The 27,784-nt window shown below is 46.0% G+C and overlaps 1 long non-coding RNA gene across 1 annotated transcript; it reads left to right on the top strand.

The window, feature by feature from the left end:
• The first annotated feature begins 23,389 nt into the window (after positions 1-23,389).
• LOC125525435 (uncharacterized) lies at positions 23,390-26,973 on the top strand. The gene is made up of 2 exons (XR_007291298.2): positions 23,390-25,305; positions 26,678-26,973. It is a non-coding gene; the product is annotated as an uncharacterized LOC125525435 (long non-coding RNA).
• Positions 26,974-27,784: the final 811 nt, after the last annotated feature.

Genomic DNA, 27,784 nt, shown 5'->3' with positions numbered 1-27,784 from the left:
AGCAACCCCGTATACAATTCCCTTTGTCAATCGGTACGTTACTTGCCCGAGATTCGATCGTCGGTATCCCAATACCTCGTTCAATCTCGTTACCGGCAAGTCACTTTACTCGTACCGTAATGCATTATCCCGTGACCAGACACTTGGTCACTTTGAGCTCATTATGATGATGCATTGCCGAGTGGGCCCAGAGATACCTCTCCGTCATACGGAGTGACAAATCCCAGTCTCGATTCGTGCCAACCCAATAGACACTTTCGGAGATACCTGTAATGTACCTTTATAGTCACCCAGTTACGTTGTGACGTTTGGCACACCCAAAGCACTCCTACGGTATCCGGGAGTTACATGATCTCATGGTCTAAGGAAAAGATACTTGACATTGGAAAAAACTCTAGCAAACGAACTATACGATCTTGTGCTATGTTTAGGATTGGGTCTTGTCCATCACATCATTCTCCCAGTGATGTGATCTCGTTATCAATGACATCCAATGTCCATAGTCAGGAAACCATGACTATCTGTTGATCAACAAGCTAGTCAACTAGAGGCTTACTAGGGACATGTTGGTGTCTATGAATTCACACATGTATTACGATTTCTGGATAACACAATTATAGCATGAATAAAAGACAATTATCATGAACAAGGAAATATAATAATAATGCTTTTATTATTGCCTCTAGGGCATATTTCCAACAATATTTAACTAGACAAAGGTTTTCACGGTTAAATCCTTTTATTGACAACATCAGTTCCCTCCAACCTAAAGCAAAATGTTACATTAATTGCTCGAACACCTCCCTCCTGGTTGTAGGAGAATGATAGGATAAAGTGTGTTTCCATATAGAGTTCGTGTGGTCTATCTGTTGCTATAGTTGATGATTGGGCAAGTCTATTGAAGGAAAGGGCAATGTAGATCTCCGCTGAGGATCCAAAAATCTCGCGGCCATGGCAGCCAATGGAGGTGTTTGATCAGCAAAAGGATTGTACCAGATGTTTCAGGGAAGACATATGGTGTCACTAGTGTGTCGATTCTGATAAAAAAAACTGTGGATGTGCAAAGGAAATGGCCTCTACTTGGGTACAACGCACGCACCCCCCCCCCCCCGCCTAAACACATGTACGACCGAGATTACCCCGTACCCCTTCGGAATAAAAGGCAGATGGTGTTTTTCAAAGTACGTCGCCGTTAAGCCATATGTCTTCCCTGAACCGTCTGGTACAATCGTTTTGTCCGATCAAACACCTCCATCAGCTTTCATGGCCTCAAGCTTTCATGGCCTCCATCTGGATGCTTGATGGATATCTACATTACCTTTTCCTTCAATAGACTTGCCCAATCATCGATTATAGCGACAGGATAGACCATGGAACTCTCCCTGGAAACACACTTTATGTCATCATTCTCCTACAACCAGGAGCGAGGTGTTCAAGCAATTAATGCAACTTGTTGCTTTAGGTTGGAGGGATCCAATGTTGTCGATAAGAGGATTTAATCGTGAAAACCTTTGTCTAGTTGAATACCACAAGACAACAAAGTCATGAATATAATTTTTCAAAGCACCACAAACCCCAATATGTAGACATCTGGGTCATGTGCTTGCCTTGCTCCATTCAGTGTAACTCTAATGTTGATGTTGTCTTCTCCAACACTCACGAATCTCCATTGTGTTCCTTTCTTGTGAGAGACATAATGGTACACTAGGCTTCATGCCTTGATATTGATGTCAAATGAGGACATAAAATGACGATAGTTGTGTACCACATATGACATCAATATATTTTGTGGTAGGAGCGTCCCGTCAGCACCACTTCTGTCTGCTATGCTTTAGAAAATATGCAGCTAACCACCAATGCATGCTCCACACACTGGAAGTGCTAATTGCATTAGTATTTGCACTTTATTTATAGGTTCATGATATGCAGATGTGCCTATTTTGGAAGCTTTTCGTATTGACATCCATTTCTAATGAGTCATCATGAATACAGTAATGGCGGACGATAACGTTAAACATGATCTTTAGTTACAAGAAGATAGATCTGCGGGTAGAATTTATGGCTCAACGAGTTCTCCCAAAAGTCAATAAAAGTTTCATTATGATCAATATTACCATAACAAAGTGTCTCATAAAAATGATTAGTACAAAGTGTTGGGGAACGTAGTAATTTCAAAAAAAATTCCTACGCACACGCAAGATCATGGTGATGCATAGTAACGAGAGGGGAGAGTGTTGTCCATGTACCCTCGTAGACCGAAAGCGGAAGCGTTAGCACAACGCGGTTGACGTAGTCGTACGTCTTCACGATCCGACCGATAAGTACCGAACGCACGGCACCTCCGAGTTCAGCACACGTTCAGCCCGATGACGTCCCTCGAACTCCGATCCAGCCGAGTGTAGAGGGAGAGTTTCGTCAGCACGACGTCGTGGTGACGATGATGATGTTCTACCAACGCAGGGCTTCGCCTAAGCACCGCTACAGTATTATCGAGGTGGACTATGGTGGAGGGGGGCACCGCACACGGCTAAAAGATCAAACGATCAATTGTTGTGTCTCTAGGGTGCCCCCCTGCCCCCGCATATAAAGGAGCAAGGGGGGAGGTGCAGCCGGCCAGGAGGGGCGTGCCAGGAGGAGTCCTACTCCCACCGGGAGTAGGACTCCCTCCCTTTTCCTTGTTGAATTAGGAGAAGAGGGGGAAAGAGGTGGAGGAGAAGAAGGAAAGGGGGGGCGCCGCCCCCCTCTCCTTGTCCTATTCGAACTAGGGGGGAGGGGCGCGCGGCCCTTGCCCTGGCCGCCTCTCCTCTTCTCCACTAAGGCCCACTATGGCCCATTAACCCCCAGGGGGTTCCGGTAACCCCTCCGGTACTCCGGTAAAATCCCGATTTCACCCGAAACACTTCCGATATCCAAATATAGGCTTCCAATATATCAATCTTCATGTCTCGACCATTTCGAGACTCCTCGTCATGTCCGTGATTACATCTGGGACTCTGAACAATCTTCGGTACATCAAAACATATAAACTCATAATATATCTGTCATTGAAACGTTAAACATGCGGACCCTACGGGTTCGAGAACTATGTAGACATGACCGAGACACGTCTCCGGTCAATAAACAATAGTGGAACCTGGATGCTCATATTGGCTCCCACATATTCTACGAAGATCTTTATCGGTCAGACGGCATAACAACATACGTTGTTCCCTTTGTCATCGGTATGTTACTTGCCCGAGATTCGATCGTCGGTATCTCAATACCTTGTTCAATATCGTTACCGGAAAGTCTCTTTATTCGTTCTGTAATACATCATTCCGCAACTAACTCATTAGTTGCAATGCTTGCAAGGCTTAAGTGATGTGCATTACCGAGAGGGCCCAGAGATACCTCTTCGACAATCGGAGTGACAAATCCTAATCTCGAAATACGCCAACCCAACAAGTACTTTCGGAGACACCTGTAGAGCACCTTTATAAACCCCCAGTTGCGTTGTGACGTTTGGTAGCACACAAAGTGTTCCTCCGGTAAACGGGAGTTGCATAATCTCATGGTCATAGGAACATGTATAATTCATGAAGAAAGCAATAGCAACATACTAAACGATCGAGCGCTAAGCTAACGGAATGGGTCAAGTCAATCACATCATTCTCCTAATGATGTGATCCCGTTAATCAAATGAAAACTCATGTCAATGGTTAGGAAACATAACCATCTTTGATCAACGAGCTAGTCAAGTAGAGGCATACTAGTGACACTCTGTTTGTCTATGTATTCACACAAGTATTATGTTTCCGGTTAATACAATTCTAGCATGAATAATAAACATTTATCATGATATAAGGAAATAAATAATAACTTTATAATTGCCTCTAGGGCATATTTCCTTCAGTCTCCCACTTGGACTAGAGTCAATAATCTAGATTACACAGTAATGATTCTAACACCCATGGAACCTTGGTGCTGATCATGTTTTGCTTGTGGAAGAGGCTTAGTCAACGGGTCTGCAACATTCAGATCCGTATGTATCTTGCAAATTTCTATGTCTCCCACCTGGACTACATCCCGGATGGAATTGAAGCGTCTCTTGATGTGCTTGGTTCTCTTGTGAAATCTGGATTCCTTCGCCAAGGCAATTGCACCAGTATTGTCACAAAAGATTTTCATTGGACCCGATGCACTAGGTATGACACCTAGATCGGATATGAACTCCTTCATCCAGACTCCTTCATTTGCTGCTTTCGAAGCAGTTATGTACTCCGCTTCCCGCGTGGATCCCGCCACGACGCTTTGTTTAGAACTGCACCAACTAACAACTCCACCGTTCAATGTAAACACGTATCCGGTTTGTGATTTAGAATCGTCCGGATCAGTGTCAAAGCTTGCATCGACGTAACCATTTACAACTAGCTCTTTGTCACCTCCATAAACGAGAAACATATCCTTAGTCCTTTTCAGGTATTTCAGGATGTTCTTGACCGCTGTCCAGTGATCCACTCCTGGATTACTTTGGTACCTTCCTGCTAGACTTATAGCAAGGAACACATCAGGTCTGGTACACAACATTGCATACATGATAGAGCCTATGGCTGAAGCATAGGGAACATATTTCACATTCTCTCTATCTTCTGAAGTGGTCGGGCATTGAATCTTACTCAACTTCACACCTTGTAACACAGGCAAGAACCCTTTCTTTGCTTGATCCATTTTGAACTTCTTCAAAACTTTGTCAAGGTATGTGCTTTGTGAAAGTCCAATTAAGCGTCTTGATCTATCTCTATAGATCTTGATGCCCAATATATAAGCAGCTTCACCGAGGTCTTTCATTGAAAAACTCTTATTCAAGTATCCCTTTATGCTATCCAGAAATTCTATATCATTTCCAATCAACAATATGTCATCCACATATAATGTCAGAAATGCTACAGAGCTCCCACTCACTTTCTTGTAAATACAGGCTTCTCCAAAAGTCTGTATAAAACCAAATGCTTTGATCACACTATCAAAGCGTTTATTACAACTCCGAGAGGCTTGCACCAATCCATAAATGGATCGCTGGAGCTTGCACACTTTGTTAGCTCCCTTTGGATCGACAAAACCTTCTGGTTGCATCATATACAACTCTTCTTCTAGAAATCCATTCAGGAATGCAGTTTTGATATACATTTGCCAAATTTCATAATCATAAAATGCGGAAATTGCTAACATGATTCGGACAGACTTAAGCATCGCTACAGGTGAGAAAGTCTCATCATAGTCAATCCCTTGAACTTGTCGAAAACCTTTCGCAACAAGTTGAGCTTTATAGACAGTAACATTACCGTCAGCGTCAGTCTTCTTCTTGAAGATCCATTTATTCTCAATGGCTTGCCGATTATTGGGCAAGTCAACCAAAGTCCACACTTTGTTCTCATACATGGATCCCATCTCAGATTTCATGGCCTCAAGCCATTTTGCGGAATCTGGGCTCACCATCGCTTCTTCATAGTTCGTAGGTTCGTCATGGTCTAGTAACATAACCTCCAGAACAGGATTACCGTACCACTCTGGTGCGGATCTTACTCTGGTTGACCTACGAGGTTCAGTTACAACTTGATCTGAAATTCCATGATCATCATCATTAACTTCCTCACTAATTGGTGTAGGTGTCACAGGAACCGGTTTATGTGATGAACTACTTTCCAATAAGGGAGCAGGTACAGTTACCTCATCAAGTTCTACTTTCCTCCCACTCACTTCTTTCGAGAGAAACACCTTCTCTAGAAAGGATCCATTCTTAGCAACAAATGTCTTGCCTTCGGATCTGTGATAGAAGGTGTACCCAACTGTCTCCTTTGGGTATCCTATGAAGACACATTTCTCCGATTTGGGTTTGAGCTTATCAGGTTGAAGCTTTTTCACATAAGTATCGCAGCCCCAAACTTTAAGAAATGACAACTTTGGTTTCTTGCCAAATCATAGTTCATAAGGCGTCGTCTCAACGGATTTCGATGGTGCCCTATTTAACGTGAATGCAGCCGTCTCTAAAGTATAACCCCAAAACGATAGCGGTAAATCAGTAAGAGACATCATAGATCACACCATATCTAGTAAAATACGATTACGATGTTCGGACACACCATTACGCTGTGGTGTTTCGGGTGGCGTGAGTTGCGAAACTATTCCGCATTTTTTCAAATGTAGACCAAACTCATAACTCAAATATTCTCCTCCACGATCTGATCGTAGAAACTTTATTTTTTTATTACGATGATTTTCAACTTCACTCTGAAATTCTTTGAACTTTTCAAATGTTTCAGACTTATGTTTCATTAATTAGATATACCCATATCTGCTTAAATCATCTGTGAAGGTGAGAAAATAACGATATCCACCATGAGCCTCAATATTCTCGGACCATATACATCTGTATGTATGAATTCCAACAAATCTGTTGCTCGCTCCATTTTTCCGGAGAACGGTGTTTTAGTCATCTTGCCCATGAGGCACGGTTCGCAAGTACCAAGTGATTCATAATCAAGTGGTTCCAAAAGTCCATCACTATGGAGTTTCTTCATGCGCTTTACACCGATATGACCTAAACGGCAGTGCCAAAAATAAGTTGCACTGTCATTATCAACTCTGCATCGTTTGGTTTCAACATTATGAATATGTGTATCACTACTATCGAGATTCATCAAAAATAGACCACTCTTCAAGGGTGCATGACCATAAAAGATATTATACTCATATAAATAGAACAACCATTATTCTCTGATTTAAATGAATAATCGTCTCGCATCAAACAAGATCCAGATATAATGTTCATGCTCAACGCTGGCACCAAATAACAATTATTTAGGTCTAATACTAATCCCGAAGGTAGATGTAGAGGTAGGGTGCCGACGGCGATCACATCGACTTTGAAACCGTTTCCCATGCGCATCGTCACCTCGTCCTTGGCCAGTGTTTGCTTAATCCGTAGTCCCTGTTTCGAGTTGCAAATATTAGCAACAAAACCAGTATCAAATACCCAGGTGCTACTACGAGCTCTGGTAAGGTACACATCAATAACATGTATATCACATATACCTTTGTTCACCTTGCCATCCTTCTTATCCGCCAAATACTTGAGGCAGTTCCGCTTCCAGTGACCAGTCTGCTTGCAGTAAAAGCATTCAGTCTCAGGCTTAGGTCCAGACTTGGGTTTCTTCTATTGAGCAGCAACTTGCTTACTGTTCTTCTTGAAGTTCCCCTTCTTCTTCCCTTTGCCCTTTTTCTTAAAACTGGTGGTCTTATTGACCATCACCACTTGATGCTTCTTCTTGATTTCTACCTCCGCAGCCTTTAACATTGTGAAGAGATCGAGAATCATCTTATCCATCCCTTGCATGTTATAGTTCATCACGAAGCTCTTGTAGCTTGGTGGCAGTGATTAAAGAATTCTGTCAATGACGCTATCATCTGGAAGATTAACTCCCAGTTGACTCAAGTGATTGTTATACCCAGACAATTTGAGTATATGCTCACTAGCAGAACTATTCTCCTCCATCTTGCAGTTGTAGAACTTATTGGAGACTTCATATCTCTCAATCCGGGCATTTACTTGAAATATTAACTTCAACTCCTGGAACATCTCATATGCTCCATGACATTCAAAATGTCGTTGAAGTCCCGGTTCTAAGCCGTAAAGCATGGCACACTGAACTATCGAGTAGTCATCAGCTTTGCTTTGCCAGACGTTCTTAACGTCGTCATTTGCATCTACAGTAGGCCTGGCACCTAGCGGTGCTTCCAGGACGTAATTCTTCTATGCAGCAATGAGGATAATCCTCAAGTTACAGACCCAGTCCGTGTAATTGCTATCATCATCTTTCAACTTTGCTTTCTCAAGGAACACATTAAAATTCAACGGAACAACAGCACGGGCCATCTGTCTACAATCAATATAGACAAGCAAGATACTATCAGATACTAAGTTCATGATAAATTTAAGTTCAATTAATCATATTACTTAAGAACTCCCACTTAGATAGACATCCCTCTAATCTTCTAAGTGATCACGTGATCCAAATCAACTAAACCATAACCGATCATCACGTGAAATGGAGTAGCTTTCAATGGTGAACATCACTATGTTGATCATATCTACTATATGATTCACGCTCGACCTTTCGGTCTCAGTGTTCCGAGGCCATATCGGCATATGCTAGGCTCGTCAAGTTTAACCTGAGTATTCTGCGTGTGCAAAACTGGCTTGCACCCGTTGTAGATGGACGTAGAGCTTATCACACCCGATCATCACGTGGTGTCTGGGCACGACAAACTTTGGCAACGGTGCATACTCAGGGAGAACACTTTTATCTTGAAATTTAGTGAGAGATCATCTTATAGTGCTACCGTCAATCAAAGCAAGATAAGATGCATAAAAGATAAACATCACATGCAATCAATATAAGTGATATGGTATGGCCATCATCATCTTGTGCTTGTGATCTCCATCTCCGAAGCACCGTCATGATCACCATCGTCACCGGCGTGACACCTTGATCTCCATCGTAGCATCATTGTCGTCTCGCCAATCTTATGCTTCTACGACTATCGCTACCGCTAAGTGATAAAGAAAAGCATTACAGGGCGATTGCATTGCATACAATAAAGCGACAACCATATGGCTCCTGCCAGTTGTCGATAACTCGGTTACAAAACATGATCATCTCATACAATAAAATATAGCATCACGTTTTGACCATATCACATCACAACATGCCCTGCAAAAACAAGTTAGACGTCCTCTACTTTGTTGTTGCAAGTTTTACGTGGCTGCTACGGGCTTAGCAAGAACCGTTCTTACCTACGCATGAAAACCACAAGGATAGTTTGTCAAGTTGGTGTTGTTTTAACCTTCGCAAGGACCGGGCGTAGCCATACTTGGTTCAACTAAAGTTGGAGAAACTGACACCCGCCAGCCACCTGTGTGCAAAGCACGTCGGTAGAACCAGTCTCGCGTAAGCATACGCGTAATGTCGGTCCGGGCCGCTTCAACCAACAATACCGCTGAACCAAAGTATGACATGCTGGAAAGCAGTATGACTTGTATCGCCCACAACTCACTCGTGTTCTACTCGTGCATATAACATCAACGCATAAAACCTGGCTCTGATGCCACTGATGGGGAACGTAGTAATTTCAAAAAAATTCCTACGCACACGCAAGATCATGGTGATGCATAGCAACGAGAGGGGAGAGTGTTGTCCACGTACCCTTGTAGACCGAAAGTGGAAGCGTTAGCACAACGCGGTTGATGTAGTCGTACGTCTTCACGATTCGACCGATCCAAGTACCGAACGCACGGCACCTCCGAGTTCAGCACACGTTCAGCTCGATGACGTCCCACGAACTTCGATCCAGCAGAGCTTCACGGGAGAGTTCCATCAGCACGACGGCGTGGTGACGGTGATGATGTTGCTACCGACGCAGGGCTTCGCCTAAGCACCGCTACGATATGACCGAGGTGGAATATGGTGGAGGGGGGCACCGCACACGGCTGGGAGAGATCAACTGATCAACTTGTGTGTCTAGAGATGCCCCCTGCCCCCGTTATAAAGGAGCAAGGGGGGAGGCCGGCCGGCCCTCTATGGGCGCGCCAGGAGGAGGAGTCCTCCTCCTAGTAGGAGTAGGACTCCCCTTTCCTACTCCTACTAGGAGGAGGAAAGGAAGGAGGAGAAGGAGAAGGAAGGAGAGGGAGGAAAAGGAGGAAAGGGGGCCGGCCCCCTAGTCCAATTCGGTTTGGGCTAGGGGGCCACGCGCCCTGCCTCCTCTCTTCCACAACTTGGCCCATGAGGCCCATTACTTCTTCCTCGTATTCCCGTAACTCCTCGGTACCCCCGAAAATACCCGAATCACTCGGAACCTTTCCGATGTCCGAATATAGTCGTACAATATATCGATCTTTACGTCTCGACTATTTCGAGACTCCTCGTCATGTCCCCGATCTTATCCGGTACTCCGAACTACCTTCGGTACATCAAATCACATAAACTCATAATACAATCGTCACCGAAACTTTAAGCGTGCGGACCCTACGAGTAAACTTGGCCCATGAGAACTATGTAGACATGACCGAGACATGTCTCCGGTCAATAACCAATATCAAAACCTGGATGCTCATATTGGCTCCCACATATTCTATGAAGATCTTTATCGGTCGGACCGCATAACAACATACGTTGTTCCCTTTGTCATCGGTATGTTACTTACCCGAGATTCGATCGTCGGTATCTCAATACCTAGTTCAATCTCGTTACCAGTCTCTTTACTCGTTCTGTAATACATCATTCTGCAACTAACTCATTAGTTGCAATGCTTGCAAGGCTTAAGTGATGTGTATTACCGAGAGGGCCCAGAGATACCTCTCTGACAATCGGAGTGACAAATCCTAATCTCGAAATACGCCAACCCAACAAGTACCTTCGGAGACACCTGTAGAGCACCTTTATAATCACCCAGTTACGTTGTGACGTTTGGTATCACACAAAGTGTTCCTCCGGTAAACGGGAGTTGCATAATCTCATAGTCATAGGAACATGTATAAGTTATGAAGAAAGCAATATCAACAAACTAAACGATCAAGTGCTAAGCTAACGGAATGGGTCAAGTCAATCATATCATTCTCCTAATGATGTGATCCTGTTAATCAAATGACAACTCATGTCTATGGTTAGGAAACATAACCATCTTCGATCAACGAGCTAGTGAAGTAGAGGCATACTAGTGACACTCTGTTTGTCTATGTATTCACACATGTATTATGTTTCCGGTTAATACAATTATAGCATGAATAATAAACATTTATCATGATATAAGGAAATAAATAATAACTTTATTATTGCCTCTAGGGCATATTTCCTTCAGCCACCATCCTGTGCTCGTCCATCAACACACTCCCAACAGCGAGACCCCGCGGCTCCATGCCGCTCAGACCTGTCGTTGTCGACATGTCAGATGCAACACCGCTCCTCCTGCGCGAACACCACCTGCGGCCACTGGTCCCATCCCCTCCACCTGCAAATTGTCTGCACTCCCAACCGAGCCCCAAGGCCCCTGAGGACACCTCCAGGAAGGTCACGACGCGAGCAGCGCCGCTGCCGCCAAATTCGAAGAGGATTAAAGGTTTTCACCCGGCAGAAGATAGGGGTGGGTAGATTGCGCCCTTAGCCGGGCCTTCATGAAGGAAAGCGGCACCCATGGGCACCGCCGCCGCCGGGCCGGCCAGACCGACCAAGGTTTCCCTCGGACCCAAGGTACACCACCAGGGCTCACCATCACCGGAGCCTGCAGCCGCAAACCACCGGGACGATGAGAGAGGCAACGGGAGAAAGGGGATTCTCTAGATCCGATGCCACAACACCAACCCGCCGGAGGATCACCGGCCACCCGATCAAATCCCCGACAGCCCATCTGCCTCGCCGCGCCCGGACGAGGAGGCCAACCCAGGGGCCGCCGCCCCCGATCCATGGCCCTCCGCCCGAAATCGGGTAGAGCAGAGCCAGCCTACCGCCACGACCGCCACGGGGACACCAGCCGGTCGCCACGCCGCCGCGCTCCAGATTGAGGTCGTCGTGGGCCAGATTGGCGCCGCTACCATCGATCGGGGCCTCATCCTCGAGATCGGGGATCCGGCGCATCCCGAGCCCGGAGTGAGAGGGTGATGCTTCCGCCACCGGCGTTGCACGCGCGGGCTTAGCCTAGCGCCGACCACCGGCGGCGGCGGAGGGGAGAGCGGGAAGGAGGAGGGGGACCCGCGGCAGAGGTTTGGGTCCCCTCGGTTGCCCGCGCGATGGGTGACGGAGGGGAAGGGGAGGGCCGCGTGTGTGTTTGATGCCAACGAACTCACGTCATGCTTATAACATTCCTTACATTGGTAGATTTCTTTTAAGAAACGGGTACAGAGCTATTTATTGTTAAAGATGTTTTATAAAAAAAACCCTTTGCCCTGCTTTATATATAAAGCATCACATCCGAACTGATACAAGGTGATGAACCAATCCTCTTACAAAGCAGATCAAAGAAAATTACACGAAAATAGGAGAGTCCGCACCCTACCACAAAGCAACCTAGACTACCGACAAGGAAGAAAACTCGCCGCCAAGGGAAATCTCTGGATCTCATTTTGCCGCTCATACCATGCTCTCGCCAGAGTGGACCCCCACCCTCCCGCTCTGGATTGTGGAGCCTGAGCCTTCTTGTGGAAAAAGAGGATCGCGAGTGGAACCAACAAGGACACGTGTAAATAATAGGAAGCAAGCGGATCTCGTGAAAGATGTTTTTAGAGAAAGTGTAGAGTGGATATTTCTTTTGAGCAACTTCCTTGTATGTGTGTTTTGTTCTGTCGGATTTAATTATACCCACAACGATTGTTTTCTAATGCATTTTATAGTGGTTTTTATGTCCATTTAAACCATGTCTAAAACTTCTTTCATTTATCATGTGCAAACTTTGGTGCAAACATTATTCTACAATCAACCAGGCATGATATTGTAATTTTTGTATATAGTTTCCTATTAGTGTTTTCAAATAAGCTTATGGCATCTCCAAGGGCATCCCCTCCCCTTCCCCCATTTATCCGTGAGGACAATCCGGCACAAACAGGCCATCCATCGGGCTCTCCAAAACTCCTCCCCTTCATACCTCAAACTTGGCCGCAATACGAAAGAGTCCGGACTTGTCCGCAAAGACCGCTAGCCCACCCTCTCTCTCCCTCCTCCCTCCCCCCTCTCTCTCTATGCCCTTAGAAGACATCGCCCATGGCTCAGCTTACATTAAAGACATGGGCTCCTCTCAGCGCCCCATCTGGTGAGCGCCTAGCTAGCCATGATCCAGCAAATGAAATGACGCCTTCTGATGTTGATGATCCCACTCCGATGTTCAAGACCACGTGAACTTCATGTTATGTTTATGTTTGAACTCTTCCTTGTCTATGCTTCAGACTGCGAGTTGGTTTCGAGCGGCAAGTTGGGCCAACTTGCTCCGTCAGGCTAGGCGAGGGAGGTGCAGCGGCGAGCTGCCTCGCGCGTATCCGACGGACTTGGCGGGCCACCTAGCTGGTTTTTATGCGGGAACTGCTCTTCCGGCTTGTCGGATGCCATCGAAAGATTGGAGTAATTGGTGGAAAGAGGAGATGGGGAATGGCGGAGTGGTGCGATTCTTGCCCAGTCTAGCATCGTTTAAATAGAGGGTGGACGGGAGGAGCCTGCCCGGCGTTGCGTTTAATGCCGGCTCGCTCGTGAACAGACATGTGGCTGAAGTAGGTTTCTCGGCTTCCACATGGGTTTAATGGAGGATTTTGAATGCGGCGAGGAGGCGTGTTCAGCCGGGTGTGCAGCGGGTGGCGTCCTCGGTCAGCACGCCGCTTCAATGACGGAGGTAGTGAGACGTCGCGTTCGCCCTAATCTGCCTTCAATGTGAAGCGGCGCGCTCTACAATGGCATGAATGCGAGCTGCTGGGCGACTGGCGGGAAGAGCGTGCGGGCGGGGTTTTTGGGTGGACCTGGACGGCCAGAAGCGGGCGTGACAGCGGTCCAGACTCCTACGAATCTCCCCACGTTTGTCTTCGGTTTGCCGGAGAAAACATGCCCTAACCGCGCCATGGACCGAAACAGGACCGCGTTAGATGGTTTTGGCGGTTCAGACAACACGATCCGAACAAATTCAGGAGGGTTGGGGGTTAGGGTTGAAGATGCCCTTGGGCTGGTATTTTTTTCCCGCTGTGTGCCATTTGTCCCAATATTTCATAAGCGGGCAGTGTACGACGGACGAAACTTGCCTGCTCCTCGCTTGTGCGCCTATCCGTGCTCCCGCATACGTGGCTTGATTTGATTGGAACAAAATAAAACCTGACCCCACCCTCTTAAAATCAGGGGGAGATGATTAGAATAGAAAGAAAAAAAAACAACCGTAGGATGAGTTGAGAGCATGGAGAAGGAGCAGGCAAGCCGGATCCATGTACGACCTGGGTCGTACGCATCTAATCTAATCTGGAGACCCACTTTTACGTGTGACAATTGGCAAAATCGAATCTCAAAGCAGCAACCCTTCTTCTCATTGTTTCCCTTTGCCAAATCTCAATTTCTGTATCCTCAAACTCCACAGCCACCGGTATGATACGCCGGAATGCTCGCCACATGGCCGCCCATGCGCTCCTCGACGCATCGTCGCCGGCAACGGCTACGCTCGCCGCTCCTCGAAGCCATCCTCGCCGGTAACGGCGACGCTGGCCGACGCACAACTCGCCGGCGACGCTCGCCGCAGATGCGCTCCTCGAAGCCATCCTCCCTGAGTAACGGCGACGCTCATCAACGCCCAGCTCCCGTCCCATCCAGCCGCGGATATGCTCCTTGACGCCGGTGGCAACTCCCCTGCTTTCTTGTGGTACTCCCTCCTCGTCAGAAGCCTACATGTTCGTCGGGGACCCAGCTCGAGCACCGGCTTGCTTGTCCCCGTTGGTGTGGAGGAGCTAGCTGTGCGTAGAGAGGCTGTTGACTGTTTGCGTACGTTCTTGATCCGGAGCTACGACGTCGCCGGCGAGATGTGAATAGATGGGGATTAATTTTCTAAACATGGGAATCGGAGTGAGCTGCAAGTTGGAAGTGACGATTCTTGCTTTGAAATTCGGTTTGACAGGTGTCAGATGTAGAAGTGGGTCTCCAGTGTAGGCATATACGAAATGGTTGTATAGGATTTTTTTTCCGTATTTGGCTCCCCTGTATTTTTAGGGACTTAAATGTGTTTCATGGATATAGACAACAAGTTATTTTTTGAGATCAATCAGAGATGCCCCGATCATGATTCTTTTGCCAATTTGCCGAAAGTAAAAGAGATTTTATATTTCTTGTTGCTCTAGGAATTTCCTTTATTCAAGTGTGCTTTTATTGCATCTTCATCCTTTCTTCAGCTTCAACCCTTGAGCTGCTGGCAGCAAGGTAAGGCGCTAGCTAGCCGACGGCAGGGGTGGACACGACGAGGCCGGTGGCGGCAAAGAAGACGCGGACGCGCTCGGCATTGTACCCCGGGGCGACGGTGGTGCCATTGGGGATCACCTCTATCGCCACGTCGGGTCTGTCGGCGTTGATCTGCGTCACGGCCTGCGTCGCCGGCCAGCCCACCACCTCTGGCCAAGACGTCTTGCTCATGTCCCACGGCATCCTCCTCCTTGATCTCCTCGGACCTGCAAGCTCGATCGGTCTGCAAAAACGTTAGACCATGGTCACACTCAGAGGCTGGGAAGAGATAGAAATTAAACGGCGCAAAAACAAGCAGTGCTAGCAGATCGATGCCGACCGACCTAACTTCAAAGGCAAGTGCTTCACTTGTGTGTGGTTGTGGAGTTGGGTCGTGTGTGTATTTATATGCGCTGGAGTTGGCGATGCATCTCAGCTGCATGGTGCGTATCTGTGGTCTTGGATGAGCGGGCTGGCATTGGGCACGTCGCTCCTTTGCCGGAACCTTTGGTATCGCCGTTCCTTGTAAAGCTCACGCTAACAACAACACGCGTATGTACGGTTCGAAAACTATCTTGTACAAGGAGATTATACGCCATGCCTACGCACGTACGACAGAAATTCTGCACAAGCTTAGGGCGAGCTCCGTGGAATTCTGATAGTGACAAGCTCACAGAATGTCACTCCGCTCACAGGCTCACAGCATGCGCGTGCGTTATACACCGACGAACTCACTGTCATGCTTACAACATTCATTACATTGGTAGACTTCTGTTATGAAACGGGTAAGAGTAACTCCAACGGACCGACCCAAACGGATGGTGATTTTGTTCGCTATTTATCCGTTTGGGTCGGCCAGACAGACACGAATATCCGCTTTCGTATTTGGGTCGGCGCGTGTGCACAACACTAGCCCGGCCCATTTTTCATGGCGCGAGAAAAAAACATGCATTAATCAAACATTAAAGTCGGCCACGAAGGCCAACGAGAGTCCACGCGTCCACATTTTGTATTAATAAAACTAAAAATAAACTAAACTACGAGGCGGCACGCTGTCCTAGGCGTCGCCGTCGTCATTCTCGGGATCCGTGCAATCGATGAACGTCGGCACAGGGCCGGCCCAGGAGAACGCCGAGTTCCAGAGGCGTTCATGTCAGGCGCCGGCTGTGCCGGCGCCGGCACGGGCTGTGTGGCCGCCTGTGCCGCCGCGGCCTGGCGCGCCTCCTCCTCGGCTTGGCGTGCGTCCTCCTCGGCGTCGCGTTGCTCGGCCTCGGCGTCGCGCTTGAGCATCTCGAGGTGCTCGCCGTCGCGGCGCTCCCCGGCCAGCCGGATGTGGCGCCAGTGCTCGAGGTACGCCGCCTCCTGCGCCGGCGTCGCCCTCTCCCCCCCCCTCCCCAGACCGGCGGCGCGCTGACCCACTCGCGTACTACTCCCGTCCAGGAGTAGCGCTCGATGGGGGGCGACTCCGGCTCCGGCTCGGCTTTCACAGAGGACAGCGGGGCCACCGGCGGCAGGATGCAGTCGCCCGCTGTGGAGAGGGCCATGGCATGCGCCATGGCCGCCTCGTACGCCGCCTCCTTTTCCTCAGCCGCCGCCTCGTACGCCACCTCCTCTCTCGATAGACCGCCGCAATGGCAGCCTGGTAAGCGGCCTCCGCCGCCTGGTCCTTCTCGCGGACGACGAGCGGGGGCGGTGTGTGACGCCCGGATGATTAAGCTACAGTAAACCCCTGCTAATGGTGCCATGTCATCACATTACTGTTGCTAATCCTTGCTTGATCCAAATATTTGTTCAAACTCAAATTCAAATGAAAATCCAAAACTCAATGTTTTCAAACATGAAAACTAAAATGTTCAAGTAATTCTATAAATTCCCCTGATCATCTTCTTGATGAAACCAACTTCCTTTGACACACCACTTAATCCCTGGGAAAATATAAAGTGGTCCAACATCATATTAAATGACCTTTTCAAATTTATAAAAATGCTTAAACAATTCCTTTGGCCCTGAAACTTTTTAGGCAAAACCAAAATGTTCAAGGGTGCGTGACCATAAAAGATATTACTCATATAAATAGAACAACCATTATTCTCTGATTTAAATGAACGCATCAAACAAGATCCAGATATAATGTTCATGCTCAATGCCGGCACCAAATAACAATTATTTAGGTCTAAAACTAATCCTGAAGGTAGATGGAGAGGTAGCGTGCCGACGGCGATCACATCGACTTTGGAACCATTTTCCACGCACATCGTCACCTCGTCCTTGGCCAGTGTTCGCTTAATCCCTAGTCCCTGTTTCGAGTTGCAAATATTAGCAACAAAACCAGTATCAAATACCCAGGTGCTACTGCGAGCTCTAGTAAGGTACACATCAATAACATGTATATCACATATACCTTTGTTCACCTTGCCATCCTTCTTATCCGCCAAATACTTGGGGCAGTTCCGCTTCCAGTGACCAGTCTGCTTGCAGTAGAAGCACTCAGTTTCAGGCTTAGGTCCAGATTTGGGTTTCTTCTCCTGAGCAGCAACTTGCTTGCTGTTCTTATTGAAGTTCCCCTTCTTCTTCCCTTTCCCCTTTTTCTTGAAACTGGCGGTCTTGTTGACCATCAACACTTGATGCTCCTTCTTGATTTCTACCTCCGCAGCCTTTAGCATTGCGAAGAGCTCGGGAACCGTCTTATCCATCCCTTGCATGTTATAGTTCATCACGAAGCTCTTGTAGCTTGGTGGCAGTGATTGAAGAACTCTGTCAATGACACAATCAATAGGAAGATTAACTCCCAGTTGAGTCAAGTGATTATGATACCCAGACATTTTGAGTATATGTTCACTGACAGAACTATTCTCCTCCATCTTGTAGCTATAGAACTTATTGGAGACTTCATATCTCTTAATCCGGGCATTTGCTTGAAATATTAACTTCAACTCCCGGAACATCTCATATGTTCCATGACGTTCAAAACGTCGTTGAAGTCCCGATTCTAAGCCGTAAAGCATGGCACACTGAACAATTGAGTAGTCATCAGCTTTGCTCTGCCAGATGTTCATAACATCTGGTGTTGCTCCTGCAGCAAGCCTGGCACCCAGCGGTGCTTCCAGGACGTAATTCTTCTATGCAGCAATGAGGATAATCCTCAAGTTACGGACCCAGTTCGTGTAATTGCTACCATCATCTTTCAACTTTGCTTTCTCAAGGAACGCATTAAAATTCAACGGAACAACAGCACGGGCCATCTATCTACAATCAAACATAGACAAGCAAGATACTATCAGGTACTAAGTTCATGATAAATTTAAGTTCAATTAATCATATTACTTAAGAACTCCCACTTAGAAAGACATCCCTCCAATCTTCTAAGTGATCACGTGATCCAAATCAACCAAACCATAACCGATCATCACATGAAATGGAGTAGCTTTCAATGGTGAACATCAATATGTTGATCATATCTACTATATGATTCACGCTCGACCTTTCGGTCTCAGTGTTCCGAGGCCATATCTGCATATGCTAGGCTCGTCAAGTTTAACCTGAGTATTCTGCGTGTGCAAAACTGGCTTGCACCCGTTGTAGATGGACGTAGAGCTTATCACACCCGATCATCACGTGGTGTCTGGGCACGACAAACTTTGGCAACGGTGCATACTCAGGGAGAACACTTTTATCTTGAAATTTAGTGAGAGATCATCTTATAGTGCTACCGTCAATCAAAGCAAGATAAGATGCATAAAAGATAAACATCACATGCAATCAATATAAGTGATATGGTATGGCCATCATCATCTTGTGCTTGTGATCTCCATCTCCGAAGCACCGTCATGATCACCATCGTCACCGGCGCGACACTTTGATCTCCATCGTAGCATCGTTGTCGTCTCGCCATTCTTATGCTTCTACGACTATCGCTACCGCTTAGTGATAAAGTAAAGCATTACAGGGCGATTGCATTGCATACAATAAAGCTACAACCATATGGCTCCTGCCAGTTGCCGATAACTCGGTTACAAAACATGATCATCTCATACAATAAAATTTAGCATCATATCTTGACCATATCACATCACAACATGCCCTGCAAAACAAGTTAGACGTCCTCTACTTTGTTGTTGCAAGTTTTACGTGGCTGCTACTGGGCTTAGCAAAAACCGTTCTTACCTACGCATCAAAACCACAACGATAGTTTGTCAAGTTGGTGTTGTTTTAACCTTAGCAAGGACCGGGCGTAGCCACACTCGGTTCAACTAAAGTTGAAGAAACTGACACCCGCCAGCCACCTGTGTGCAGAGCACGTCGGTAGAACCAGTCTCGCGTAAGCGTACGCGTAATGTCGGTCCGGGCCGCTTCATCCAACAATATCGCCGAATCAAAGTATAACATGCTGGTAAGCAGTATGACTTATATCGCCCACAACTCACTTGTGTTCTACACGTGCATATGACATCTACGCATAAAACCTGGCTCGGATACCACTGTTGGGGAACATAGTAATTTCAAAAAAATTCCTACGCACACGCAAGATCATGGTGATGCATAGCAACGAGAGGGGAGAGTGTCGTCCACGTACCATCGTAGACCGAAAGCGGAAGTGTTAGCACAACGCGGTTGATGTAGTCGTACGTCTTCACGATTCGACCGATCAAGTACCGAACGCACGGCACCTCCGAGTTCAGCACACGTTCAGCCCGATGACGTCCCTCAAACTCCGATCCAGCCGAGTGTTGAGGGAGAGTTTCATCAGCACGACGGCGTGGTGACAATGATGATGTTCTACCGATGCAGGGCTTCGCCTAAGCACCACTACAGTATTATCGAGGTGGACTATGGTGGAGGGGGGCACCGCACATGGCTAAACTATCAAACGATCAATTGTTGTGTCTCTAGGGTGCCCCCCTGCCCCGGTGGACTCCCTCCCTTTTCCTTGTTGGATTAGGAGAAGAGGGGGAAAGAGGTGGAGGAGAATAAGGAAAGGGCCCCCCCCCTCTCCTTGTCCTATTCGGACTAGGGTGAGGGGCGCGCGGCCCTTGCCCTGGCCGCCTCTCCTCTTCTCCACTAAGGCCCACTATGGCCCATTAACCCCCGGGGGGTTCCGGTAACCCCTCTAGTACTCCGGTAAAATCCCGATTTCACCCGGAACACTTCTGATATCCAAATATAGGCTTCCAATATATCAATCTTCATGTCTCGACCATTTCAAGACTCCTCGTCATGCCCGCGATCACATTCGAGACTCCGAACATTCTTCGGTACATCAAAACATATAAACTCATAATATAACTGTCATCGAAACGTTAAGCATGCGGACCCTACGGGTTCGAGAACTATGTAGACATGACCGAGAAACGTCTCCGGTCAATAACCAATAGCGGAACCTGGATGCTCATATTGGCTCCCACATATTCTACGAAGATCTTTATCGGTCAGACCGCATAACAACATACGTTGTTCCCTTTGTCATCGGTATGTTACTTGCCCGAGATTCGATCGTCGGTATCTCAATACCTAATTCAATCTCGTTACCGGCAAGTCTCTTTACTCGTTCTATAATACATCATTACACAACTAACTCATTAGTTGCAATGCTTGCAAGGCTTAAGTGATGTGCATTACCGAGAGGGCCCAGAGATACCTCTCCGACAATCAGAGTGACAAATCCTAATCTCGAAATACGCCAACCCAACAAGTACCTTCGGAGACACCTGTAGATCACCTTTATAATCACCCAGTTACGTTGTGACGTTTGGTAGCACACAAAGTGTTCCTCCGGTAAACGGGAGTTGCATAATCTCATAGTCATAGGAACATGTATAAGTCATGAAGAAAGCAATAGCAACATACTAAACGATCGAGCGCTAAGCTAACGGAATGGGTCAAGTCAATCACATCATTCTCCTAATGATGTGATCCCGTTAATCAAATGACAACTCATGTCAATGGTTAGGAAACATAACCATCTTTGATCAACGAGCTAGTCAAGTAGAGGCATACTAGTGACACTCTGTTTGTCTATGTATTCACACAAGTATTATGTTTCCGGTTAATACAATTCTAGCATGAATAATAAACATTTATCATGATATAAGAAAATAAATAATAACTTTATTATTGCCTCTAGGGCATATTTCCTTCACAAAGATAGTCGAGTCAAGAGTGGTTTGCCCAGCACCAACATTAACAACAATAGCTTCCAATAAGACGAGTGGGATAAAACTTTCTTGAGACCACTGTGAATATTCTTCTATATCTTATAGGTTCAATGCCAAAAGCAGGTCACACCATCATCTAACATTCAACTCAAAGAAATACAGTTACCAAAACTTACACTCCTATTCTATAATTTCTCCTATAGTGTCGCTATAAAGTAGTAAAATAGAGACTATCAAGGGAATATGGTTTAGATTTTTTTGCCTAGATAGCTTTTTCATCTTTTATTCTGTTTATGTAACTCATATTTTCTTTCCAGCCAGTCAAAAAACCTCACACCTCACCTCAACCGAAAGCTCGGCTGAGCTTACCATCTTCTTAAGATGCCTATCTCTCTCGTGTAAACCTGAGCTGACTCATGCACCAACTCGCCATAGCCCTCATCCTTCTCCTATGTTGTCCAACATAGTATTTACAGAAATGTAGTTCCTAGTTTCCAGATGCTTAGTATGAACACAACATTAAAAAGGGGCTCTGTCGGGCACTGGCTTTATTAGAATAATAGTTCAAATTTATGTGGGACTTATCATATGCAGATCTTCCATAAAGTTGATATATTGTATGCATCCCGTGTGCTTGAGATTTCAAATCGCCTAAGATGATTGCTTCTTCTTGATGCTTCATTGTGGTGGAGTTAGGTATCCATCAGCAAATTCATTTTAACTTCTTATTATTGCTGGTTTTATGTTCTGAAAACATAGTTTCATAATATATTGATGCATTGGGCCCTTATTTGAGATGGGCCCTAGGCCGTCACACTCCTTGACATGGCCCATCGCCGACCGTGAAAACACTAATCATTTGTAAAATGGAAAACAAGTAGTTTAATTTTCTTAATATGATCCAGCAAAAGAATGATTTTGTAGTAAAATTAAAGATGGAAAATAAATGAATTACTAAATAACTAATGTAAGTATAAAAAATCAATGGACGATAAAGCTTGAGTGATTATGATTCAACTATCTCACCAAGTTTTGTAGTAGCACAAGTTTACCTGTATAACTGTTGGTGCTACTTAATACATATGCATGCTAGCTTAGTATATACAACAATTCATCAATGAAATGAGTTCCATCTATGAATTATTGGGAAGAGAAGTTTAATTTAATTAAGACGCCTAGGAAAAATTAAAAGGTGACATGGTAAAATGAATAAACTAGTCGACACATTTAACAGTTTAAATAACAAAACAATCAAGGTTCAACACTGTTGTGATTAAATATCATTGAATTTCATGGTTAACATTGTACAAAGTTGACTTTTGCATTATGAATTTTTTTAACTATCTAACTGGATTTCACAGTTAATATTTTACAGAATACTTTTTTCCTTGAAGACGGCATCAGAACGTTTGACCGGAAGATCATGAAGAGGAAATATGGTATCTCAATAGAGAAAGAATCCAATGGAAACTCAGTTTCAGTAGAACACATGGTAACCGAAACTTGTGCCCTTGGATCACAAATCTTTTGTCCCAATTAGTCACATGTTTCTCGAATTTTGCAGCCTGCATCTTGGTGGGCATTGTGCACAAAACTCCTTTTCATTTCTACCCATACTGAAATGAATCCTTGGAAGTTGGCACTGCATGTTTGGAGTTTTGGACCTGTACTCCATGTCTTTGATGTTTTCATATTTAATTTCAGCAAAGTTTATGTGTGTTGTTTTCATATTTAACACAGTGTAGTTAATGTGAAAATAGAATATCCTTTCACATGTTGTTTTGGTCCAAACATATAAAATATTGATCATTAGCCCCTTGGGTTTATCATAAATTTGTCGGTTATCATTCGTTATCAAAAGTTAGTAAGCCTATGCTCACTCGGATGTGCAACATGGTGCCACTTGCGGGCTTTGCTTTGGGTTCGACTGGTAGCAAAAAATTTCTCTCAAAGAACAAGGAGATTAACGAGTGGACCCAGTGTTTGCAAACTTGCTGGTGTGTGCTCCGATACCCCACACACCAATACCCTCACCAGTTGCTACCTACGAGAGAGCGGATGTTTGAAAAAGGACACCATTACAGTCCCCAAGAGGGAAAGCCAAGGCGCACTCTAGGCGTGTCAACGTTTGCAGCGTAGGAACAGTGCATCGACGCAAATAATAGCGGGAGAAAAAATGCAGCAATTGCTCGAAAGAATTTCCACACGACTTTGTTTCCTTCGTTAAAAAGGCAACTCCCCATCGCACGGCATCGTCCCCTCTCATCTCTCACATCAATATCGCCTCCACCAGACACGCCTCCTCCTCCTCTCGCTCCACGCCTTCCATGTCATCGCCATCGCCGCTCCTTCTCTTCTTCCTTGCCCCCTCCCTCCCCTCCTTCACAAGTTGTGTGCCAGACGATCCCCTCGAGGATGGATGCGGGTCAGGGAGAATCCGGGAAAGTGGGCGGGGGCGGGTCGACCTAGGCTCGATATTGAGCCCTCTCATGGTCGCGCCCACGCCACCTGCGTTCCTTACCTCCCGCGGCACAGATGCTGCTTCTGGGGCTCCGCTAGTACATGACTACGTCCGGCCCACAACTAGTGGAAGGCCCTGCTTGGCCTCTTCCCTGGAGCAAGACTAAATCCTATCTTTCGCGTTGGATCCCCACTAAGTGACTTATCTTCTCCTTGCTTGTTCAATTTCTTTTCTCATTGCTCTTTAGTTGATCAATACGAACAGGGTACCCCATGCCCACTATATACTCATCATCACCGCTCCGATCCGCCCGACCCCAACTACTCAGCTACTTCCTACCACCACCTGGTACTCCTATTTTCTTGATGCTCATGCGCTGCTTGTTGTCCTCACCTCTGCTGATGTATTTAATTTCAGGCATTATTGTTCATTGGGTGTCTAGAAGTAGGGCTGGACACGAGCCGAGCCGAGCCGAGTTTGATCCGAGCTAGGCTTTGGCTCGCCCATGAGCGAGCTGGCTCGGCTCGGCTCGGTTGGTGAACGAGCCTACTTTTAGTGGCTCGGCTCGTCTTGCCTCCTGCTCGGTCCAGCCCGAGCGGCTCGTGTGAGTGAGTGCCGATGTGTATGTTCAGTCTTCAATATGCATGGGAGCGGCCGGTGTGTGCGTGCGCGCCGCCGGTGAAGTGTGGGCGCGTGTGTGTGCTCGCAAAGTCTCCTCCGCGTGGCCGGCTGCTGGGGTCATCGTTGGGAGAGGAGGGCATGGACTGGAGGCCATACCTGCTTTTGCCGGCGAGGAATCACGACAACGACGAACGACGGCGTCCGGCGCAGCGGCGAACAGGCACGTACGCCGTCGGTGTCGACGGCGAGCCATAGAGCTTCATGCGCGGCGAGGAGCACGACGTAGGGTGGTGGCCACTGGCTGGACGGCGGCGGGGCGGCAAGGCGCAAACCCTAAGCAGCGGCGGCTGCATTCGCTCGCTGGGGGACGCACATGTGAGTCGGGGTGCTTTTAATGGGCTTGGGCTGCTCCTGTAGGCTGCTATGTCTAGGCAATGGGCTGAGAATTATCTAAAAAAATTAATTGAGCTGCAAAACGAGCCACCGAGTTGGACCGAGCGGAAACCGGCTCGGCTCGGTCGTCGAACGGGCCTAAATTTGCTAGCTCGGCTCGGCCTATTTTCTTGTCGGGCCGAGCTGAGTTGGCCCGAGCTGGAGCGAGTTTCGGGCCGAGCCGAAAAGCTCGCTTGAGCGTCCAGTCTTATCTAGAAGACCTTTTAGATTGTAGTAAAATGACCTATATATTGGTTTTAGAACATAGCGAGACTAAGTCGTAATATAGTTGCTACTTTTATCTTTTTGCATCAGTTCTGATTGGTATATGGAATATGGATTTGCATACACCATTTTATGTAGTAATTGTATCCTTGTGCAATAGTTCTTTTCATCCAATTCCAGTATTTGGTTAGCTTAGTTAATGATATGGGAATTCTGCAGGAATTTTTATATGTCCGATCCATATTCATGAGTTGTGCATATGCGGTATGGTTGGTTGTTTATGCATTCTTGCTCTTTAAATCTTTGTTGGGCGATGATACCATTTGGTAAAGAACATAACTTGAACACCCATGCTTCTTCTGATTTTTTTACACTCCAATCATTTAAAGGATTATGGGAAGATGCAACTGACATATATGATGCTCCATGTCAAACGGTATATTTGTCTCTCTTTTTAGCTACATGAGAAACAGTAACATGTGAAACATATTGCTTGATACTCTATAGCCCGGTGTGACTGTATAGATATAGAGGGAATTGCCGATAAACCTGCATGGTAGTAGCCTGTCGCTTTTATAAACTATCACTAAATTTAGTATGCAGGCTATTTCTTCTTGATAATCTATATCCGATTTGTGAGTTTGACATTTTATCCCTTTCTTGCCCATGCATGAAAATGTGAAGACAAAACACTCTCAGTTGCTCGAATCAAAGATCTACGCGCACTCTCCATATTATCAAACTGTATTCATGAATAGGAGGCTTAGGCATGGAATATGCATCCATGTTAGAGCCCCCTTGATCATCGTCGATCCTAGCTAATTCTGGAGTTGCCAGTTCACTGATTGTTTGCTCCCCCAAAGCTTGCTGCTCCCATGCTTGCATTTGTTTCCACACTAGGCAAGTTGTTGTGTGCACTAATCGTCCAGGCACCTGCAATGCGGCATAGTAACTAAATATCAGTCAGTTTTTCTTTTTGTGTGGTAAATTCCTCTCAACATGTCTAATAACTTTCATAGTTTTCACCTGGTGCTTTAGTCACACAATCTAGTATGGTGATATTTTTATTTTTATTTTACAAATACCGATATTTGATACACTATGAACTTGGTAGTATAGACACCTGGTGTGTGGTAAGACCCTTACATACACACTGGTAAACAACATAAGTTGATCATTGTAATCTCATAAACATGAAGGCTGGTAATGCTTACTAGCATGAGTGGTAAATTCCTCTCGACATGTCTGCTAACTTGCATAGTGTTCACCTGGTAATTTAGCCACACAATCTAGTATGGTGATTTTTTTCCAACAAGGAATGGTATTTTCATACATTGTGAACTTGTTAGTTTATACACCTAGTGTGTAGTAAGACCTTTACATAAACGCTTGTAAACCACATAAGTTGATCATTGTAGTTTTATAAACATCAATGCTGGTAATTTCTTACCAAGAACACTCGTAAACAACATAAGTTCATCATGGTAGCTTTATAAACATCAAGGCTGGTAGTAATAGCACACATGATTAACTACCTGTGTCCGGGATGTTGGGGTTTGCAAAATTGTTGTTTGCCGTGCGTGCAACATCTTCCTGTTGATTCTTTCGGCCACCTCTCAATACACTTTCTGCATTATCTTCCTGGCTAGAAGCCATTTTGTACCACCTGCTTATGCTTTTTACGTTCACATATTAGTATCATCATTACGTACAATGTTCTTATTTTCTCTGTATAGAAAAGTTGAAATTTTACACATGTTCACTAAATTTTGACACATTGTTATGTTTCATGCTTTTTCTTACAACAGGGATCAAAGGGGAGATCATTCCCTTATTCAATTGCATAGGACACTTTTTTTATACAGTCGGGATATATGCAGTGCAGCATGAGCAACTTCAAAAAAAGACACCACATTTTTCCCTGGTAGCTTTAATACAAAGTAGATGATGATTTTTCTCATGTATAGATTGGTAATTTCTCCTTTTTTTCATGTATTTTTTAAAACTTTTTGCTACCTAGCATACTAGTCTAGAAGTTACCCTATTGCAACACACTTTTGTCTAGAACTATGTGATTTTGTGATCATTAAAGGTTCCTTTTTTATCTCTAGTTCTTACATGGGTAACATTCCTGATTTCTTGGGCTGCTATTCACATCATCACAAAATTGAAACAGGAGGGTGGGGGAGCTGTTGATCTATATAGCTGGTGATAACAGTGTGCACGGACTGGTAGGATTTGTTCAAATGCGGTGGTAAATTTCTGCTAGGCTATTTTTTTTTGAGAGTATGAGGATGAACTTGATCTTGCTAGGGTGGTTGATGTTTCCTGGTGAATCTTTTGCCAGATCCCTGGTAATTTCCCCGTCTTGGAGCTGATGATATCCGTCTATAGAGGATGAAGAGAAGAGGCCACTGGGGATTGTTCTTGATCCTCCCGATCTGTAGTTACGGTAGTGTTTTGGTGTCGATCTGAGAGACTGGGCGGGGGGGGGGGGGGGGGGGGGGGAGTTTACTTGCGTCGGAGTTAAGAAGTAGAGGGGGAAGGGTGGTGGTGCGGACGGCGTGGGGAGTGGTGGTATGATTCGGCATGGGGTTGGGGTGTGTGTGGTTTCCTGTTGGGCCACGATCTGTTGTCTGGGTCTGGCGTGTGGTACCGCGCTTGCCCTCTCGCGCGGGAGCACGCTCGGCCTTGCTGGCAGGTTCGTTTAGTAGATTTCCAATCTGCCACATACTCTAGTTACCAAATATCGCTATCCTGAGGACGGGGCGTCGACCCGTTGGTTGTGCTGCTGGAGTTGCAGCCAACCCATCCGAGTTTGAGCCTCGGCTCTGACTCGCGGAGTTTTCCTATAAAAAAAGCCAACCAGGATTAGCCCTTAGGTTGGTCTTATTTTTTAAAATATCGCTATCCAA

Source organism: Triticum urartu, chromosome 7A, assembly GCF_056163025.1.
Source record: "Triticum urartu cultivar PI428250 chromosome 7A, HENAU_Tu73, whole genome shotgun sequence".
In the NCBI taxonomy this organism is placed as follows: Eukaryota; Viridiplantae; Streptophyta; class Magnoliopsida; order Poales; family Poaceae; genus Triticum; species Triticum urartu.
Note: the sequence above shows the minus strand (reverse complement) of the source record. Positions and strands in the feature narration are given on the sequence as shown.